Source organism: Chrysemys picta, chromosome 3 (assembly GCF_011386835.1).
Source record: "Chrysemys picta bellii isolate R12L10 chromosome 3, ASM1138683v2, whole genome shotgun sequence".
NCBI lineage: Eukaryota > Metazoa > Chordata > Testudines > Emydidae > Chrysemys > Chrysemys picta.
This window is the reverse complement of record NC_088793.1, coordinates 96662100-96681806: the sequence shown is the minus strand read 5'-3', so window position 1 is coordinate 96681806 and position 19707 is coordinate 96662100. Positions and strand designations below refer to the sequence as shown.

General features: G+C 44.2%; 1 long non-coding RNA gene across 4 annotated transcripts in view; it reads left to right on the top strand.

The window, feature by feature from the left end:
• LOC101935951 (uncharacterized) overlaps positions 1-19707 on the top strand; it is a 108715-nt gene that overhangs the window by 19516 nt on the left and 69492 nt on the right. For 2 of the 4 annotated variants that reach the window (XR_010599628.1, XR_010599627.1), the window contains one exon: positions 4639-9945. The exons of 1 other annotated variant lie outside the window; for it this stretch is intronic. This is a non-coding gene — a long non-coding RNA (uncharacterized LOC101935951). Of the gene's footprint in view, positions 1-4638; positions 9946-19707 lie in introns of those variants that run through there. One more of the 4 variants, XR_006173905.2, reaches the window with a different exon arrangement.

The window sequence follows — 19707 nt, the reverse complement described above, 5'->3', positions numbered from 1 at the left end:
TAAAAAAATTAATTGCTATTAATCGCATGATTAATCGCACTGTTAAACAATAATAGAATGCCATTTATTTAAATAGTTTTGGATATTTTCTAGATTTTCAAATATACTGATTTCAATTACAACACAATACAAAGTGTACAGTACTCACTTTATATTTATTTTTATGACAAATATTTGCACTGTAAAAAACAAAAGTAATAGTATTTTTCAATTTACCTCATACAAGTACTGTAGTGCAATCTCTATCATGAAAGTTGCACTTACAAGTGTAGAATTATGTACAAAAAATAACTTCATTCAAAAATAAAACAATGTAAAACTTTAGAGCGTACAAGTCCACTCAGTCCTACTTCTTTTTCAGCCAATCACTCAGACAAACAAGTTTGTTTACATTTTCAGGAGATAATGCTGGTGAATCCATGCTGACTGCTCCTGATCACTTTCCTCTCCTCGAACTGCTTCAAAATTGATTCCTTGAGGACCTGCTGCACGATTTTTCCAGGGACCGAGGTGAGGCTTATTGGCCTTTAGTTCCCCGGATCCTCCTTCTTCCCTTTTTTAAAGATGGGCACTACATTAGCCTTTTTCCAGTCATCCAAGACCTCCCCCGATTGCCATGAATTTTCAAAGATAATTGCCAATGGCTCTGCAATCACACCCACTAACTCCTTTTGAACCTCGGATGCAGTACATCCAGCCCCATCTACTTGTGTGAAGCACTGGAATGGGTTACCTATGGAGGTGGTGGAATCCCCTTCCTTAGAGGTTTTTAAGGTCAGGCTTGACAAAGCCCTGGCTGGGATGATTTAGTTAGGGATTGGTCCTGCTTTGAGCAGGGGGTTGGACTAGATGACCTCCTGAGGTCCCTTCCAACCTTGATATTCTATGATTCTATATTCATCTGCCAGATGCAATAAAGATTCATATGTCCCTTCATGCTTCAACCACCATTCCAAATGATATGCGTCCATGTTGATAATGGTTCTGCTCAATAACCATCCAAAGCAGTGTGGACTGACACATGTTCATTTTCATAATCTAAGTCAGATGCCACCAACAGAAGGTTGATTTTCTTTATTGGTGGTTCGGGTTCTATAGTTTCTGCATCAGAGTGTTGCTCTTTTAAGACTTCTGAAAGCATTCCCCTCTCTCAGATTTTGGAAGACACTTCATATTCTTAAACCTTGGGTTGAGTGCTGTAGCTATCTTTAGAAATCTCACATTGGTACCTTCTTTGCGTTTTGTCAAATCTGCAGCAAAAGTCTTCTTAAAATGAATGACATGTGTTAGGCCATCATCTGAGACTTCTATAACATGAAATATATGGCAGAATGCGGGTAAAGCAGAGTAGGAGACATACAATTCTCCCCCAAGGAATTCAGCCATAAATTTAATTAACGCTTTTTTTTTAATGAGCATCATCAGCATGGAAGCACGTCCTCGGGAATGGTGGCTGAAGCATGAAGGGGCATACAAATAATTTGCATATCTGGCACATCAATACCTTGCAATGCCAGCTACAAAAGTGCCATGCGAATGCCTGTTCTCACTTTCAGGTGACATTGTAAATAAGAAGTGGGCAGCATTATCTCCTGCAAAATGTAAACAAACTTGTTTGTCTTAGCAACTGGCTGAACAAGAAGTAGGACTGAATGGACTTGTAGGCTCTAAAGTTTTACCTTGTTTTGCTTTTGAGTGCAATTATTATAACAAAAAAAATCTACATTTGTAAATTGCACTTTCACCATAAAAAGATTATACTACAGTACTTGTATGAGGTGAATTGAAAAATACTATTTCTTTTGTTTTTTACAGCACAAATATTTGTAATCAAAATCACAATAAGAAATAAATAACAAAAAAAAGTGAGCACTGTCTACTTTGTATACGGTGTTGTAATTGAAATCAATGTACAATAAAAGCTGTTTTATCTGGCATGTTGAGGGAATGGGGGGTGCCCGTAAGTGAAAAATGCCGGTTAACTAAGAGGAGGGAGTTTGGGTGCGGGGGGGGGGATGCTGGGTGCCGGATCTGGGTGCCGCTCACCTCGGATGACTCCCCGCAAGCAGAGACCTGTCCTGGCTGCTCCTAGACTGAGGCGCGGCAGGTGGCTCTGTGCACTGCCCCCACCCCGAGTGCTAGCTCTGCAGCTCCCATTGGCTGGGAACCATGGCACCCCCTCCCTGTTGAAAAATATTTTCTGCTGTCAATGCCTCCACACTAGGCATGATTTATATATCCTGCCTATTATCACAGCTGCGAATGGGACCAGGACCCTAGTATTCTGCAGACTGCAGTTCTATTGGGTGAGACAAATGGAGCCTTTCCCTGGGCATATCAGTAGTAGCTATGCAAAGCTTGTGTCAGGTGGAGAAAGCTTTGACTTACCCAGCATAGCATGAAGTTCATGCATTTAGTTTCTTTGCCAATCTGTCACAATTTTTGTTTTAAAAAAGCAGTGATGAAAGGAGCAATTCCAGTTCTGTCATGGGGGAACAAATTTTTCAAGCATTCCTTGTGAGGTGGAGCACTCTGCATTTTATTTTCCTTTGTAAAACACTTTCCTCCCCCCTGCTATCTACTTGGCTGACTCCGCAATTTGTTACACCCAGCAAGTGAGCTAGTCCTTCTTCCCAGAGCCAAACTGGCACTTGGAAAGCCTTTTTTGTTTGTTTTTTTTAAAGTCTGTACCCAGTTGAACATCATCCAAAAACCCTGTGAGGAGGAGGAGGTGCAGCACAGAGCAGACAGTGGGGAAGGGGTGGAGAGAGAGAATACTGTGATGCAATTGCTTTGCTGCCATAGTTAGGATTGGTGTAGAGGCAGGATACTTTTCAAGAGTGTTCAAATTGCTTCATATTTTGGTGGTTACTGCTATGTTTTGGTATTTCTGGTGATTATCCCTATAGCTTCAAGGACCAGAGATTCTAATTATCTGTCTCTACTGCTGGTTGCCATAAACAGTGTATAGAGAGGATGGTGGGAACTGAGAAAAAAAGAAAAGGAGAATCAACTGCATTTAATAAAATGTGACAAGTATATATCATATCTATCACGAAATAAACAGCCATGCCTTCTTAGCACTATGATATCCCAGTTATACAAAGATCAATGCATTCAAGATTTATATCTACAAATTGGAGGGAAGTCACATAAAAGAAACAAAAATCCGTGAAGGACTTCAAGGACTGGTTTATGGGAAAGATTAAAATAGCTAAAAATGTCTGTCTGTCTAGATGTTTATATCACATTCATCACTGTCATGTACTATGCTGCTGGGCCTATGTCTAAACTGGGGGTGAGGGATCTGGTAACCATCTACAAGTATTGCAAGGTTGTAGGCACCAAGGAGCGTGAGAAATTGTTTAGGAAGGTTCAAGGAGTACAACCCAGGAGTAATAGGATGAAATGAGGGAAAAATTAGGCTAAATATCAGGAAATATTCCGCCCAGTGCGAGCTGGTAGATTGTAGCTAGAAGTGGTAGAAGACTCATCACTTGAGTCATTTCAAATAGGACTGGGAGAATCACTCGAGAAAATATATTGTAGTAACAATCCTGCATTGGCAGAGGGACGGTGTAGATGATAGGTCGTTTTTGTCTATTGTTCTGTGGCAACTCATTACCAGTGTAGTAAAGCAAAATAGTACCCATCACAGTATATTTGATTTAGAGCAATGGGGCCCAACCTACGATGGCCTCCGAGAACTGCCAAATGATCTGTGGAGCTCCTTCTGAATCAACTATTACCTACCAAGTAGTGGTTCTCCCTGCTCATTGTAGTCCAGTCAATAACTCTCTTAGGCGCTCCAAAAGCTTTTTTAACCAACTAAATTAAAACAAATAAATAAACAGAAAATCCAAACCAAGTATCTCTTTGCTCCCAGAATCAGGGGGTAGCCGTGTTAGTCTGTATCCACAAAAACAACAAGGAGTCCAGTGGCACCTTAAAGACTAACAGATTTATTTGGGCATAAGCTTTCGTGGGTAAAATACCTTACTTCTTCAGATGCATTGCTCCCAGAGTGGCTGCTTCATGCCTTCCATTTTTGGGTGTTACTTTGGTACAAGTTCAAAATGATCATATTTGCTGATGACACCGAAATTGGAGAAGCATCAGTGTAGACAAAGGAGGACAGAACCAAATTGTATATAACTCAGCCTTATTCCATAACTGCTGACACAGGATTTCTTGCACTTCCCTTTGAAGTGTCTGGTACTGGCCACTGTTGGAGACAGGATACACTCTCACACAAATAATCCCCCTGAAGTCTAATGTCACACCAATAAGCAGTAATAGAACATACATTATTATAGTGAATCAAATCTAATACTAGGTGTATTACTGATCAGGAATGAGGAGAAGAAAGAGTGGAAGCAAACAGTGGGATCTACAACTACCACTCACATTTGGTCAGTCATTTCAGTGTCCCTTGTCACATGATCATTCATAGTAGTGGAATGGAAGTATGGAAGTTGGAAGAGGTAAGCAGGAGAATTGCTCAGGCTCGACTCCTTTCTTTTCTTTACTCCTCCCTACTCACCAGGGGTTTCCTTTGTTTGTATTGGAGAAGAAAAACAGTTGAGCTGTCACACTGAACATTTTATGTTTCCTCCCTTCCCTATTTTGATGAAGCAGGAGTTACTGCGACCTGAGGGAAAGATCCATGACAGATGGAAGAAGCTAGTCTGAGAGAAAAGAATGATCAGTCATTTCAGAGCCACCGAATCAAGCTGTAAAGAGAAGGAAGTTGTTGCTAGAAGCTTTACGAAGAGTGTTTCGGTTAGGGTGACCAGATGTCCCGATTTTATAGGAACAGTCCCGATATTTGGGGCTTTTTTTTTATATGGGCTCCTATTACCCCCCACCCCTGTCCCGATTTTTCACACTTGCTATCTGGTCACCCTAGTTTCGGTAGCTTGCCAGTCCTGCTCCTGCTGAGGTCTGAGAAGATTCTGGAGTGGCCATACAGAACACACAGTAAGTGTTTGTTGCTAGATTTCCCATAAGGGCCTTCAAAATCTCAGATTCCTGTTAGACACATCCCTCAAGAAAGTGAGAAAGGAGAACTGAACATGAAGAACTGAAAACCCCCTTGAGAGAAAACCCCCTTGAGAGAACAGAAGCTGCTGCCCCTTTTCCTTTTATAATAACAGTAGTGATTGCTTGGTTAACAAATGGCTGAAGTTGAAGGCCTGATGCTTTACTGGCCTATTAACCCAGTCTTCTGCTGTACTATTGTGGACTGACATGTCTTCTAGTCCCCAAAAATATAACCATACGCTGCATGCTTCCAGTGAATTTGCGACTCTTAATCATAGAGGGTTAATTCTAAAGAAACAAATCCTTAAATTCTGAGGCCTTAATCCTCTGTCTTTGTAGTTTTGCCACAATAAAAGCTATTACTCTTACTGATCAGACTTCTGAGATCAGGATTATTCTAGTGGTGAAAGGGATTAGTTACCAGAATTGATGGGGGTGGGAGGGGGAGAGGGAGTCAGTAATACCGGGCTTTCTCTGTGATAGTCATAATTCTGGGGCCTCATTTTTGTTAAAGGGTCCTCAACCTGGTATCCATTTTTGCAGGCCCAATTAATTGCACCTTAATTGTGGATGCAAATACTACTAGTATGTAAACATCCATTCCACAGCATAACATTTTCCTCTTCCCATTTCCTAACCTTTACCCCACACCATGACCTTCCTCTGATTCATCTAGTTATTTCTGTCTGGAGAGTGAAGTCAGAATGTAATCTACCCAGTAAATACTGTCTGCATTGCTGAGTTCTATCTATGGTATTTATAGGATTCCAATCATCCCGTGTGGGAGAATGGTATAAGAAGAGGCTCCTTAGCCTGTGATCTAGTGGTGATATACAGAGGCAGCCCCTTTCCCAAAAGCACCTTTCTTGGGGACATCCTGATTTCTACTATCTCTTCTCAGTGCAGGTTTGTCTTCTTATAGGAACTGTTTTCCTGACATGATATTCTGGGGCTGATCCTTTAGGTTGGACTGAGCCAACCAGCTGCAGGTCTAAAGTATCCATTTTGCAACTGGCTTTTACTCGCTGCATCTTAAGCCCTTTCTTATTGTTGAGGAGATGGCACATTCTCTCAAGACCCTTTTACTTAAAGTGCACTCACCTTTTAAGAAATTCTCTTGAACACTGAGCACTGCCAGCCTACTGTACCTTCCAGGGTGAAGTAAGGAAGAGATCTGTGGGTTGGTGGAAAAATTCAGCCGTATGTATTACCTCCCAGCTCTATGATCTGCACAGCCCGCCTGTTGGTTTCTGGATTGATATTAAGATGTTGGGATTGACCTGTAAAGCTCTAAGTGGTTTGGGACCTAACAGACCCCTCTCTAGGGCCTGGTCTACTCTACAATTTTAGGTCGAATTTAGCAGCGTTACCTCGATTTTAACCCTGCACCCGTCCACACGACAAAGCCCTTTTTTTCGACTTAAAGGGCTCTTAAAATCAATTTCTTTACTCCACCTCCGATGAGGGGATTAGTGCTGAAATTGGCCTTGCTGGGTTGAATTTGGGGTAGTGTGGACGCAATTCGACGGTATTGGCCTCCGGGAGCTATCCCAGAGTGCTCCATTGTGACCGCTCTGGACAGCGCTCTCAACTCAGATGCACTGGCCAGGTAGACAGGAAAAGTCCCGCGAACTTTTGAATTTCATTTCCTGTTTGGCCAGCGTTGCGAGCTGATCAGCACAGGTAACCAGGCAGTGCTCATCAGCAGAGGTGACCATGGAGTCCCAGAATCGCAAAAGAGCTCCAGCATGGACCGAACGGGAGGTACAGGATCTGATCACTTTATGGGGAGACGAATCCGTGCTATCCGAACTCCGTTCCAGTAAACAAAATGCCAAAACATTTGATAAAATCTCCAAGGGCATGAAGGACAGAGGCTATAACAGGGACTCGCAGCAGTGCCGCGTGAAAATTAAGGAGCTCAGGCAAGCCTACCAAAAAAACAGAGGCAAACGGCCGCTCCGGGTCACAGCCCCAAACATGCCACTTCTAGGATGAGCTGCATGCCATTCTACGGGGTGCAGCTACCAGTACCCCAACCCTGTGCTTTGACTCCGTCAATGGAGTAGGACGCAACATGGAAGTGGGTTTTGGGGATGAGGAAGATGATGAAGAGGAGGTTGAAGAAAACTCACAGCAAGGAAGCGGAGAAACCAGTTTCCCCAACAGCCAGGATCTGTTTCTCACCCTGGACCTGGAGCCAGTAACCCCCAAACCCAGCCAAGGTGGGCTCCTGGACCCTGAAGGCGGAGAAGGGACCGCTGGTGAGTGTACCGTTGTATATATTAGACACAGTTTAAAAGCAAGCGTGTTTAATGATTAATTTGCCCTGGCATTTGCGGCCAGTACAGCTACTGGAAAAGTCTGTTAACGTGTCTGGGGATGGAGCGGAAATCCTCCAGGGACATCTCCATAAAGCTCTCCTGGATGTACTCCCAAAGCCTTTGCAAAAGGTTTCTGGGGAGGCAGCCTTATTCCGTCCTCCATGGTAGGATACTTTACCACGCCAGGCCAGTAGCATGTAGTTGGGAATCATTGCAGAAGAAAGCATTGCAGTGTATGGTCCCAGTGTTTGCTGGCATTCAAACAATGTCTGTTCTTTATCTCTCTGTGTTATCCTCAGGAGAGTGATATCATTCATGGTCACCTGGTTGAAATAGGGTGGTTTTATTAAGCGGACATTCAGAGGTGCCCATTCCTGCTGGGCTGTTTGCCTGTGGCTGAACAGAAATGTTCCCCGCTGTTAGCCATATGGTGGGGGAGGGGTGAAGCCATCAAAATGCGATCTTGTAACGAAAGCACATGTGCTATGTAATGTTAACAGCAATGTTTATTGTGAAAGAGTGTACCCATTGTTCTATAAAATGTGTCTTTTTAACTACCACTCTCCCTTTTTTCCCCCTTCACTAGCTGCATATGTTTCTCCTTCCCAGGGGCTAGCAAAGATTAGAAGGCGAAAAAAGCACTCGGGATGAAATGTTCTCTGAGCTCATGCTGTCCTCCCACAATGACAGAGCACAGCAGAATGTGTGGAGGCAGACAATGTGAGAGTGCAGGAAAGCACAATATGAACGTGAGGAGAGGTGGCGGGCTGAAGAGAGTAAGTGGTGGGCTGAAGATGATAGGTGGTGTCAGCTTGCTGACAGAAAGCAGGAGTCAATGCTCAGGCTGCTGGAGCATCAAACTCATAAGCTCCAGTGTATGGTTGAGCTGCAGGAAAGGCAGCAGGAACACAGCCCCTGTGTAACCAACTGCCCTCCTCCCCAAGTTCCATAGCTTAGAATCATAGAATCATAGAATCATAGAATATCAGAGTTGGAAGGGACCTCAAGAGGTCATCTAGTCCAACCCCCTGCTCAAAGCAGGACCAATTCCCAGCTAAATCATCCCAGCCAGGGCTTTGTCAAGCCGGGCCTTAAAAACCTCCAAGGAAGGAGACTCCACCACCTCCCTAGGTAACGCATTCCAGTGTTTCACCACCCTCCTAGTGAAATAGTTTTTCCTGATATCCAACCTGGACCTCCCCCACCGCAACTTGAGACCATTGCTCCTTGTTCTGTCATCTGCCACCACTGAGAACAGCCGAGCTCCATCCTCTTTGGAACCCCCCTTCAGGTAGTTGAAGGCTGCTATCAAATCCCCCCTCATTCTTCTCTTCTGGAGACTAAACAATCCCAGTTCTCTCAGCCTCTCCTCATAAGTCATGTGCTCCAGACCCCTAATCATTTTTGTTGCCCTCCGTTGGACTCTTTCCAATTTTTCCACATCCTTCTTGTAGTGTGGGGCCCAAAACTGGACACAGTATTCCAGATGAGGCCTCACCAATGTCGAATAAAGGGGAACGATCACGTTCCTCGATCTGCTGGCAATGCCCCTACTTATACAGCCCAAAATGCCGTTAGCCTTCTTGGCAACAAGAGCACACTGTTGACTCATATCCAGCTTCTCGTCCACTGTGACCCCTAGGTCCTTTTCAGCAGAACTGCTACCTAGCCATTCGGTCCCTAGTCTGTAGCAGTGCATGGGATTCTTCCGTCCTAAGTGCAGGACTCTGCACTTGTCCTTGTTGAACCTCATCAGGTTTTTTTCTGCCCAATCCTCTAATTTGTCTAGGTCCCTCTGTATCCGATCCCTACCCTCTAGTGTATCTACCACGCCTCCTAGTTTAGTGTCATCTGCAAGCTTCCTCACCCAGATGCCCAAGAATGCAGGGGGGGGGCCTCCGGCCACCCAGCCACTCCACCCCAGAGGATTGCCCAAGCAACAGAAGGCTGGCATTCAATAAGTTTTTCGAAGTTTTAAAGTGCAGTGTGGCCTTGTCCTTCCCTCCTCCTCCACCCCACCCGGTGCTTCCCTCCTCCCCCACCCCTCCCAGGCTACCTTGGCAGTTATCCCCCATTTGTGTGATGAATTAATAAAGAATGCATGAATGTGAAGCAACAATGACTTTATTGCCTCTGCAAGCGGTGATTGAAGGGGGGAGGGGAGGGTGGCTAGCTTACAGGGAAGTAGAGTGAACCAAGCGGAGGGGTGGGGAGTTTCAATCAAGGAGAAAAACAGAACTTTCACACCGTAGCCTGGCCAGTCATGAAACTGGTTTTCAAAGCTTCTCTGATGCGCACCACGCCCTCCTGTACTCTTCTAACCGCCCTGGTGTCTGGCTGCGCGTAATCAGTGGACAGGCGATTTGCCTCAATCTCCCACCCTCCCATAAACGTCTCCCCTTTACTCTCACAGATATTGTGGAGCGCACAGCAAGCAGTAATAACAATGGGAATATTGGTTTCGCTGAGGTCTATGGGAGTCAGTAAATTGTGCCAGCACACTTTTAAATGTCCAAATGCACATTCTACCACCATTCTGCACTTGCTCAGCCTGTAGTTGAACAGCTCCTGACTACTGTCCAGGCTGCCTGTGTATGGCTTCATGAGCCATGGCATTAAGGGGTAGGCTGGGTCCCCAAGGATAACTATAGGCATTTCAACATCCCCAACGGTTATTTTCTGGTCTGGGAAGAAAGTCCCTTCCTGCAGCTTTTGAAACAGACCAGAGTTCCTGAAGACGCGAGTGTCATGTACCTTTCCCAGCCATCCCACGTTGATGTTGGTGAAACATCCCTTGTGATCCACCAGTGCTTGCAGCACCACAGAAAAGTACCCCTTTTAGTTTATGTACTCGCTGGCTTGGTGCTCCGGTGCCAAGATAGGGATATGGGTTCCGTCTATCACCCCACCACAGTTAGGGAATCCCATTGCAGCAAAGCCATCCACTATGACCTGCTCATTTCCCAGAATCACTACCCTTGATACCAGCAGCTCTTTGATTGCATTGGCTACTTGGATCACAGCAGCCCCCACAGTAGATTTGCCCACTCCAATTTGATGCCCAACTGACCGGTAGCTGTCTGGCGTTGCAAGCTTCCACAGGGCTATCACCACTCGCTTCTCAACTGTGAGGGCTTGTAACATGGTTGGACTCACCCCAGCGGCGCCTCCTGCTGGTTGTCCATGGGAATTAGGTCTTCCTGCGTCTGGGAGCGCCCTCTGCAGGCCGGTGATCCACCTTACCACTGGCTCCCGTGTCCCTCCCAGGACCCTGGTGCCCCTTTCTCTGGGTGCTGCCCCCTGGCAGTACCCCCACAGTTCTGGGTCTCCCCCTCCCAGGGGAACCCCCACCCACTAGCCCCACTTCGCTTCAGTCTGGGCTACTGCCCAGTCTCCATCTAGCCCCGTTCACTGGGGCAGACTGCAGTATCAGCAACTCATCACAGGCAAAGGGATTCGGACCTACTGCCTCTGCCTACCCATGGGCTGCCCCCTGCAACCCAGTACCTAATAGGCCTTACCAGGCCTGTAGCCTGGGGCTTTCCTAGGCCGGAGCTTCCTGGCTCCCTTGGCCTTTCCCCAGCCCTGCTCCACTCTAGGCACTTAGTTAAGCTCCCTGCAGCCGGGCCCTTCTCTCTCTGAATGCAAAGAGAGACTGAGGCTAGGTCTACACTAAGGGGTGGGGGGGTCGATTTAAGATACGCAAATTCAGCTACGCGAATAGTGTAGCTGAATTCGGCATATCCTATTCAACTTACCCCGCTGTAAGGATGGCAGCAAATCGATCGCCGCAGCTCCCCCGTCGACGGCGCTTACTCCTCCTGACGAGGTGGGAGTAAGCGCGTCGATTCGGGGATCGATTTATCCATCTAGATGAGACGTGATAAATCGATCCCCGAGAGATTGATTTCTACCTGCCGATCCGGGCGGGTAGTGTAGACTAGCCCTGAGTCCTTGCTCCTGGCTCAAGCCTTTATAGGGCCAGCTGGGCCCTGATTGGGCCATGGCCCAGCTGCAGCTGCTTCCCCAATCAGCCTAGCAGCTTTTCCCCTTGCAACAGCCCTCCCTCAGGGCTGTCTTTAAACCCCTCAGGGCAGGAGCGGGTAACCACCCCGCTACAGGGCTGCTCTCATCTTGGTATTTTGGCGCTTCAGGGCAGGGGAAAGCAAGTCACAAAATTCCATGAAAGTGCCCTTACGCATGCAAAACTTTCACAGCCACTGGGAATCGTCCCAGACCTGCAACACTATGCAGTCCCACCAGTCTGTGCTTGTTTCCCGGGCCCAGAATCGGCGTTCCACGGCATGAACCTGCCCCATTAACACCATGATGTGCACATTGCCAGGGCCCATACTTTGTGAGAAGTCTATGTCCATGTCTATTTCCTCATCACTCTTGTCACCGCGCTGCCGTCGCCTTCTCGCCTGGTTTCGCTTTTGCAGGTTCTGGTTCTGCATATATTGCAGGATAATGCACATGGTGTTTACAGTGCTCATAATTGCCTTGGTGATCTGAGTGGGCTCCATGTTCCCAGTGCTATGGCGTCTGTGCTGAAAAAAGGCACGAAACAATTGTCTGCTGTTGCGCTGCCGGAGGGAGGGGCGACTGACGACATGGCTTACAGGGAATTAAAATCAACAAAGGGGGTAGCTTTGCATCAAGGAGAAACACAAACAACTGTCACACAGAATGGCCCCCTCAAGGATTGAACTCAAAACCCTGGGTTTAACAGGCCATTGATTTAATGGAGGGAGGGAGGGGGGAGCAAATGAATACAAAACAAATCTGGTCTATTTCTTGTTTTGATCCACTCCATCTATCTTATACATCTTAGGCTGGAAGCAGATGGTGCAGTACGACTGCTGGCAGGACTGAGTCTCCAGGAGATGAAAAAGGGAATGAGTCACTCCCATGTCTGCCCAGGCACCCTTGACTGACCTCACCGAGGTCAGCTAAAAGAGTACCCAGGAATATGACGATAAGCAGTTGTAATGCACCGTCTGCTGCCAAAAGGCAGCTGCTGTGTAGCAATGCAGTCCCACGTCTACCAGCACCTAGGAGACGTACGGGGACAGTGAGCTGAGCGGGCTCCATGCTTGCCTTGGTATGGCGTCTGCACAGGTAACCCAGGAAAAAAGGCACAAAACGATTGTCTGTCGTTGCTTTCATGGAGGAAGGGAGGGAGAGGGGGGCCTGACGACATATACCCAGAACCACCCGCGACACTGTTTTTGCCCCATCAGGCATTGGGATCTCAACCCAGAATTCCAATGGGCGGTGGAGACTGCGGGAACTGTGGGATAGCTACCCACAATGCAACGCTCCGGAAGTCAACGTTAGCCTCGGTACTGTGGACGCAGTCCGCCGATATAATGCACTTAGAGGGGCACACACAATCAACCGTATAAAAACAATTTCTAAAAAAAGACTTCTATAAATTCGACCTAATTTTGTAGTGTAGACATACCCTAGGAGACCCTCTTTCTCCCTGTGACATACTGCCACCGTTTTGGTCAGCAGAAGTGCCTGAACTAGAGCCACACTGGTATGTCAGAGAGAGGGGGCTATTGGCAAGATGTTCTTTGACAGGGCCCTGAGGGTAAGTGTACACTGCAATAAAAAAACCTCAGCACCGAGTCTGGGAGCCTGGGTCAGCTGAGTCGGGTTCATGGGGCTCAGGCTGGGGGGACTAGAAATAGTAGTATAGGCATTTGGGCTTGGGCTGGAGCCTGGGTTTTGAGACCCTCCCATCTCGCAGGACCAGTCACCGGTTCAAGTGCTCTGAGAATTGCCTTCTCTGTGCTCTCTTTCTTGCTTCAACATAATAAAGAATGAAAGATGCCAGTCTTCAGCTCCCAAAATGCAGTGATGGGGTCGAAGACAGAGTAGATGGTAAGGTGCACATAGAAGTGTCTGTATGTGGGAGACACAGCATGCTGTTTGATTGCAAAGACTCAGCTAGAGGAGGAAAACAAAAGATGTTCTCACACTAGCTGAGATGTTAATGGTCACCACAAGTTTATTGGAAAATTAGTTGGAAGGAGACCGGAGGAAGCCAGGAGCCCACTTAGCTTTTGCCAGAAGTTTCTTTATAATAGGTTCTCTTTATATGGGAGCCATCCTGTGTCAGGTGGTAGTCTGAAAGCATTTCCCCATGCAATTTTTAGGAACGCTGGGATCTTTTAAGCTGCCCAAGAAACACAGACATGAATATTTTATAAAATTTCACAAATTCTAATTGTCACCTCATGCCCATATGCTTCATAGAATTATGCTTATGATATGAATAGGGCATAACTAAGTTGTATTTGATGCAATATGGGTCTTGTGAGATATCATTGGAAAGGTTATGATTTATCAAATATGATCATCCTATTTGTGCATGTATCATTGCTGTACCTGAAATTAGGAATATAAGCTCTGTATCAATTGCAAAAGTGTTTGCATCTGGGAAACGCCCACCAGACAGGAGGCAATCAGCCTGAATCGGCCATTAGAAGAACAATAAGACTTTGAAGATACTAATCTCTCACCTTCCTGGGTTGCTGCTTTAACACTACAGGGTCAGGTGATTGTGTCACCTGGTACTAGACCCCCATCTTGGGCTTTCAGTGTTTTTGCATTAAGGAGGGTGGGGGGTCAGACTGGGAAACAAAAGATTCCCACCACATGTAAATTCTGTTTAAGACTGGAGAGTGAGTTAATCACGGTTGCCAATTCTTCATGGAATCCCCGCCCAGGATGACTGCTGAAAACTCCTAAGACTGATCTGGGGAGAAGGACTGGGACCCAGACTGAGAAAGGTCAGCCTGTGAAGGGTATACCTGGAGATTTAAGCTGTAAGCAGTGCAGTTTACCTTCAAGAAACTCTGCAACCTGCATAAAACAACATTTAGGATGAGAAATTACTATTTGTAGCCATTTTATTTAATGTATTAAGCCTAGTTTGTGTGTTTTGTTTTATTTGCTCAATAATCTGCTTTGATCTGTTTGCTATCCTTTATAATCACTTAAAATCTGTCTTTTTTAGTTAATAAACTTGTCTTTGTTTTCTATAAACCAGTTTGTACAATTCATATCGGGGTGGGGGGAGGAGGGGAAAGCTGTGCATATCTCCCTCCACATTGAGGGAGGGGGTGATTTTTATGAACTTGCGCTGTATAGATCTCTCTATACAAGACAATATTATTTTGGGTTTACACCCCAAAGGAGGTGTGTACGTGAGGTGCTGAGTAAATCCCCGAGCTGAATCCTCCCACACAGAACTGCAGTCTGTCTGCAGCTGGGAGTGGCCTTACCTGTGTGTGTGCTGGAGAAGCTTGACGGCTTGGCACAGCAAGGACAGGGTGAGGAAGCCCAGGTTGGTGGAACTGGCGGGCTCCGTGGGACCCCAGTATATCAGGTGGCAACCCAGACAGAGGAATCCAACCCGTCACACTAATGTTAAAATAAACTTCTCTCTATCTCCTGTGATTTTGTTCTGCTTTTTAAAAAATGAAATGTTTAAAGTTGTTTTTAGTTTTAACTGTGGCTGTCTTCATGTTATAGTAACATGAGTTTAGTTGCTTGAGAAGAGCAAACCACTCATTTGAAACTATTGTATTTACCCTCGCAATTGTGCATATTTCAGCAAGCCAAGAACGGGGAAAAATCCTTTGAGAGTTCAACCCCTATGTTTGTGTCCTTTTCAGGCATTTCCTATCCGTCCTTATGAACTATGCAACTAGCTAGGAAGTATCTGGTAATGAATAATTCTAATTTTTTTGGACATCAGTTAGATGGAAAGCAATCCCTAAGAATTCTCCTTACACTCATAGAATTTGCAGTGGGACGAGCCATTGATAACAAAGACAGCAAAATAGACACAGTTCAGAAAAAACATATCTAAGTGACCCTAACCTTAAATTCCCTTTGAACTCTAAAAAGTTAGTAGAGCTGGGCAAAAACTAGAATTTCCATCCTGTGGGAAATTGATATTTCTACATTTATTTTTGTCCTGAACTGAGACAAAAAGTTAAAATATCAAAAAATTTTCACAGAACAGAAAGTTTCACAAAATGATTCTATATTCCTGAATCAAAACACTTCACACTGGTTTGTTGAACTGAATCAAAACATTTAATTTTGACTTGGTTTGACATTAATCTGTGTTTGCCTGGGCTGCTGCAGTGCCTCCTGGGAGTTGTAGTCTAAATACCACACACCACGACTCTTTTCTATTGGCTGAGCTCCCTGGCCAGACTACATTTCTCCTGGTACACCATATGACTATCATGATGCACCACATTGGTTCAACCAGGGATGGAAATTGTGATGCTTCATGGGTGATATAGTAGAACCAGGTAACCCAGCCCATAGAAGAACTGAGCATGAGGCACTCAAACTACAACTCCCATGAGGTGCCCTGGGTGGTTTGGTAAATACAGATTAGAGTCAGACTGACCTAACCCCCCCTCCTCCTATCCCCCCAAAAATAAATAAAATAAACCATTTTGATTTGGTTGAACAAACTGAAAGACTTCAGTTTGGGTCAACCAAACCTGAAACAAAAATATTTTGTTTAGAGTTTCCCAAATCAAAACATTTGAGCAAAATTGAAAATTTCCATGGAAACTGCATTTTTTGTTGCAAAAGTATTTCAATGGAAAATTCCCACCAGCTCTAAATATAACAATCTGGTAATAGGAATGAGGGAGAAATCTACTTCACAAAGAAATCTTTAATGTATAATCTTTGTCACAGAGATACCACTCTAGTACCCTTTCATGGCCAGAAGTGGCATTGTGTTAGCTGTGCCTTGCACAGTGTCTTCTCAGGACACAGGAGTGACCTAGCCTGCTGCCCAAGTCATGCCACAGAGTGCAACCTCTTTCAGGGCCTCACAATCTTAAAGTCCAAGAGAAAATAGCAAAACAACTGTACCTTCAGCCCAGCTTGGCTCAGCTGCTGGCCTCCTTCTTTGCTGGCTAACCCCAGCTGCATTAAACTGTCCTTACACCAACCTCAGTTTCTGGGCTTCAACCACACCACCAAAGGGCTGGCACACTCTCCTCTTACCCAGGGTTTTCAGGCAGGCTGTAGTCCCTGATCAGATCCTGTTTCCATGTAGGCTCCTTTCCCATTGCAGGACAGCCTGTCTGTTCTACTTCACCCACCACTGCATCACTGCTGTGCATCCTTCCTCTGAATCACAGTCCTGCACAGGTGTATTGGGCTAGGCTAATTGAACAGGGCTGACTGGCCCAAGGCTTCTGTTACACTTTCTTAATGTGCATTTGTTATTTTCAAAGATATTTTTATTTTATATTTATTTTACAGTAACATACTTATTTCTGTTTGTCAGTTTTCAGGGGCAACCATGTCCCCGTCAAATCAAGACATGTCAACCAAAATACAGAGAGCTATACCATGAAACAATATTTTAACTCTGTTTGGCAGGGATATTAAATGTAACATTCACAAAGCTGACATTCATTGTGTTAGATTAACATTAGAACTGGTTAAATGGTACTAACAATTATTCATGAATACACCTAGTGAGTTCACTTTGCTGGTAGTTGTGGGAGGTCAAATTAGTTTTCCATGCGTAGTGGGATGACTGACAGTTTAGTCATGAAAATGTTTGCAAAATCCAGGAAATGTCACAAGTTTTGGCACAGATCATTTGTTTTAAAAAAGAAAAATCACAGCAGATGTGGATTACTTGGTACTCTTTTTTCTCCTGTTTTTAAGAGTTTCAGTCATCCAACAGGGAGAAGAAACTATACCATGTGATTTAGGAGACCTGTCATGCACCATGACTAGCAAATAGTCAAAAGGAACCATTTGGAAACAATCCATAGGCTGAAATTTGTTTGCATAAACTATTTGATGAATATTTATAAATAAGAAGTAAATGTGTAGAAATCAGGCTCACCTTGCCAACAGAAAAGTATGCAACATTCACAGTCAATATTATTTGCAATAAATAATTTGAACAGTTCTACTTACTATGAACACATTAACGTAACACATGGAGTATTTTTCTTGTCTTCGTTTTGGATTCAAGACCACAATTTTTCCAAATATGTCGGTAAAAAATTTTGCCTTTTTTCTCTTACTAAATTCTACTCTGCTTGTGCAATTGATATCATGTGACTAGATTTTTGTTCCTCCATTGAAGCCCAATTGTTGTTCACAAGACTTCATGTGTGTGCAGCAGTCTGTCCACATTTGGTGAATTTCACAACCAGGGCCTAAAGTTGTAAAGCTCTGGAATGGATCACTGAGCCCAGTTCTGCTTTCATTGTAATCAATTGACTTCAGTGGGAACAGGACTAGGGTCATTATCTGCTAGCATAAATGTGATTGAACTGCCTAGAGTAATTTACTGTAACAAGGAAACAGTGATGTGCTGTAGGGAAGAAGCCATGGAAATTATTCTCTTGGGACCTGCATGCTTAACTTTACAGATGAGTAAAGCACATGCATAAATGTTTGTAGAATTGTATCCTAAACTATTTTCCCTGGCTCTAGACAGTCAATGACTTCCCAGATAGGGAATGTCTCTATCCCCTCAGGCAGCAGAAAGTCTGTAATGATAGTTAATTAAACAAAAGGGAAAAAGACGACAAGTAGGTAAAGAGGGGTATCCTTTCACACAACTATTTAAAGAAACTGGTAGTTTGAAAAGACTGCTGGAAAATAAGAACAACAAAAAGCTTTATGAAACTGATTTTGTTTTATCATTTCAAGTCTGCAAAGCAGAAACAAGGAGTTAATTGTCAAACAAAATTTTTATAAAGCTGGCTAATGTGTTAATGAGGCCAGTTATTTTAAAATGGCATCAACATGTTAAATATTAAATTGAAAAAAATGAGGCTGAATAGCTGGCCAAAAAAAAATCACTTGGGCCTCTTTTTTTCCATGGGTAAATGTAAAGTCTGTGATCTTTGTTCAAGAGAATGATCAAGAAGTGAGGCTTGGGCCCAAGTTAAGTTACCATGAACAGCAAAATCCAATAGGAATAGAAGTAATTTATTCACTAAACTTTGATAATCCCTTTGGAATTTTTCTTAGACTGATAGAACTTTCATCTTCAAAATCTCTATGACACAAACACCACTGGTGTGTAGATTACAAAATTAACAAAACAAAACAAGGTGGTTAAGATACTAATTTACAAAAAACTAGCAGCTTCAAAATTAAGGTCAATACTCCATCTTTGGGCTCTGATCCTGCAAAGATTTATGCACACGCTTCACTTTATGCATTGATTTTCCACTGTGGCTGATATCCTGAAGCCAATAGCAAAACTCCCATTGACTTCAGTAGAGCTAGTATTTCACTGTTTGAGTAGTCCCATTAAAGTCAATAGGACTACTCACAGTGCGTAAAGTTAAGCATGTGCATAAGTGTTTGCAGGGTCAGGGCTTTATTTTGTGCCATTAGGAGAATGAGATAAAATGAAATATAGAAGACATAGCGGCAGGACTTAGAGGAGAGGGCATTTGAGTGTCAAACACTTTAATGCTGAATTTCCTGGATTTTGTCAGGTTGTTTGACATCATCAGTATAACTAAATATTATGTGTTTGTTAAGCCTTGACAGTGTGCTTAGTACTATAGAAGACCTCAAATGCAGAGAGAATCTGCCCCCAAAGACTTTACAGTTTCTCAGCAAGGCAGACCAATGAGATGGGACACACTAGAAAGCAGAGGATAAATATATAGTAGGATATATTTATATTTAAAACTTAAGTAGCTTATATTATATTAACTAACTTCTCCTGTGCAACAAAGTAGCACAGGCGAGCTGTGAATGAAGAGAAGGCACTAGCATTGTGGAAGGGCCTCCTAGCTCCAATCCATGCACTGGGAGAAGCCTAGAAGGCATGCTGCTGGCTGGGTGAGAAATAAATGAACAGGGCCTCCTGGCCGACATTGGCAGAGTACAGGTGATTGGGGGAATGATTCAGTAAGAGGCAAGGTTTGCAATGAAGGCTGAGGCAGATTTATGTTGTCTTGTCATGTAGGGATTTGCATGGGATTTTTTTGGGTATCTAGGTCATTTGGTATAGAAAGGCAGAACTTTCATGTAAGATTATGGAACATTTAGGGCTAAAGTCTACCCCAGGTATGTACAGTGGGATTCCATTTCCCTCAAGGAGAGTTGCCACATTCATCTGGATCTTGAAAATTCTCTGCCCTCTTCATTTTTCCTTCCTTGATACTCTCATTTATACACATGTTTAAAAAGAAATCATGTGAGAAGTACCTCCTTGCTCCCCCAATTTATTATGCTCCTTCTGACTAAAACCCCATTCTTAAATATCTCATCTTATTACTTAAAAAAACCAAAG